The following is a 2399-nucleotide window of genomic DNA, read 5'->3' on the forward strand; positions in this document are numbered from 1 at the left end:
TTACTGCACCGACCAAAGTCCCTCAAACAATCTGCAGTAGACTAAAACTCTACAGCAAAGTGCGATTACATCGATTGCAGGTCCGAGAACTTACTGCCATATAATAAGAAAGTTACTGCACCAACCAAAGACACCCGAAACATTCTAAATATATACTTAGTTGAAAGTTACCCTAGCTTTAATAATGCTTATGTCCTCCCTCCACATTGAGCCAAAGATAGAGACGAAAGACAATTCTTCAAGGAAAAAAAAAAACAGAACATCGAACATAAAGAGGATAGAGAGAAATAAAATTCATACCTAGTTTAAAATTTTCGTTTATGTACCTGTTAACAAATAGGTGAGAAAGAAAAGATCGATAGACAATAGGGAGAAGAAAAGTTGTAAGACAGAAAGAGATGGAAAGATTATAGGGAGAGAGGGGGAAAGCCATAGGAAGACAGATTTATTTTTGATTAAGGTTTAGCTATCAATATTTCTTCTCGTCCAAGACGTGCATGAAATCTATATCAAGCTTTGTTCGTAATTGGCAGGATTAGGAAACACGCTTATATCATGAAACGCATTATATTCTAAACACCATAAAGTTGCGTTTTCCTTATTTGAGTTTGTATTTGTTTTTCAACGCGTTTTTTCTTTTTACAAATTATAAGTCGGAAAGTGTCCTCATCAAAATCTGGTTTCACAAAAACCAGAAAAATCTTGTTTCGGCCAATAGGAAGCGAGGATTTCCTCACCATTCAATGTGAGAGCTTTATTTGTCTAGGCCTTTAAATCTTGAGATTTCAAATATAACCCAAATAAATATAGCAGCCATGTGACTTTCCCAGCCTTTAAGAATGGGTCTTATGGAGATGCCCAAGCTCTTCCCAACCCAAAAAACTGTGGCGTAAACTCCCACTTCCTGCTAGTTTTTCCTTGTCTCTGGGAATCCCAGCGCGAAGACGGGTAATGATTAGCCGTTCTCAAAAAGTGAAAACCGGGTAATGAGCGATCGTTTTGAGCTTAAAATACGGATGATCTGTAAAATAGATAATCATTATCCTATTTTAAAAATTGAAAACGGATAACCATTGTTTGTAGGGCTGCACAGGAACCACACCGGAACCGGAAAACCGGATTAGAACGGATAAAATAGGATCGGAACCGGACAAGGCGGTACAGGGAACGGGACTATAAATAAGAACAAGTTGTATATGAGTACAGGGACCGGTTCCATCAAAAGTCCCGGAGTGTACCGGACCTAGGTACCTGTTTAATTTCAACCATTGATTAGATCTGTAGAAATGAATCTTAGCCTTACAGTTTAGGTATTGTCATAGAAATTATAAGATAGTTCCTATCTGTTTCTAGGTTGTTCTTATCATTTTTTTCTTCCGTTGAATGTTGAGAGAAAAACTAAGAAGATGTAAATCTTCAGTAGGATAACACAAACAAAAAGGTGTGGATTCTCGTAGTAGTAGTGCTAATGGAATCAGGTCAAAGGTAATTCCCTATTTTTATGTATAAACTTTTAGTTTTCATCTTTATTATCTTCCTGTTGAGTATCAATAATTAAGATGGTAGTTCACTAGTTCTGATGATGATTATCCTAAGAAGATTACGAGGAACGATCGAGGAGAAGTGTATGTTATGCTTATCCTAAGAAGATTAAGATGATTACTTTGTGTATGTTAATTTCCTTTTAAATTTCAATTTTTCTTTCTTTGATTTTGACTCTAAAACTTTTAAATTTTAGATTTTTGGTTATAATCGGGGGTAATTGAAATTGGGTATTCGTTTGAATCAGCTGTTGATCGAAGGATGATTGAGAGATGGTGGTGGAATAGGGTTTCAGGTTGATTCTTAAGTTGTTGATGGTGATGATTTTGGTCCTAGAGGCGGCAATAGTGGATTAAACTGGAGCTGGGTGTAATCCCTATGATGAATTTGTAAATTGGAGCCATTATACTGAGGCTAATAACCATTTTTCCATCTTTTTTTGTTTCTACTGTAGTCTGTATCTTTACTTCATCTCCGTGTCAAAATACTGATGGAGTTTTTCTTTCCTTCTTCGTGTCCAAGTATGGGTAAAAATCGGGTACCGATCTTGAACCTGAACCATTCCGGAAGTACAGGTACAACACTAGGTGGTCCTCAAAAAAAGGTACCGATCAACATCAAGTATAGGGACGGATTTCATAAGAGAACCGGGCCATATCGGACCATGTGCAGCCTTAATTGTCCGAGTATTTGACTTTTTACAATTACACTCCGCATACACCATCATCAACTGACCTGGTTATCACCCCTACTTATAATCTTGTGACACCGCGGCCAGCACTTATTACTTCAACCACAAGAACTGAACTGGTAATCAACCCAACTTCTAGCAAATCACCATTGAAACTATCTGCAGA

At 37.2% G+C, this 2399-nt stretch overlaps 1 long non-coding RNA gene across 1 annotated transcript; it reads left to right on the forward strand.

Annotated features, from left to right (window-relative positions):
- Positions 1 to 1442: 1442 nt before the first annotated feature.
- LOC113341397 lies at positions 1443 to 1984 on the forward strand. Its single transcript, XR_003355917.1, has 3 exons — positions 1443 to 1485; positions 1600 to 1668; positions 1790 to 1984. It is a non-coding gene; the product is annotated as an uncharacterized LOC113341397 (long non-coding RNA).
- Positions 1985 to 2399: the final 415 nt, after the last annotated feature.

The sequence above is a fragment of the Papaver somniferum genome, unplaced genomic scaffold, assembly GCF_003573695.1.
Source record: "Papaver somniferum cultivar HN1 unplaced genomic scaffold, ASM357369v1 unplaced-scaffold_29, whole genome shotgun sequence".
Taxonomy (NCBI): Eukaryota; Viridiplantae; Streptophyta; class Magnoliopsida; order Ranunculales; family Papaveraceae; genus Papaver; species Papaver somniferum.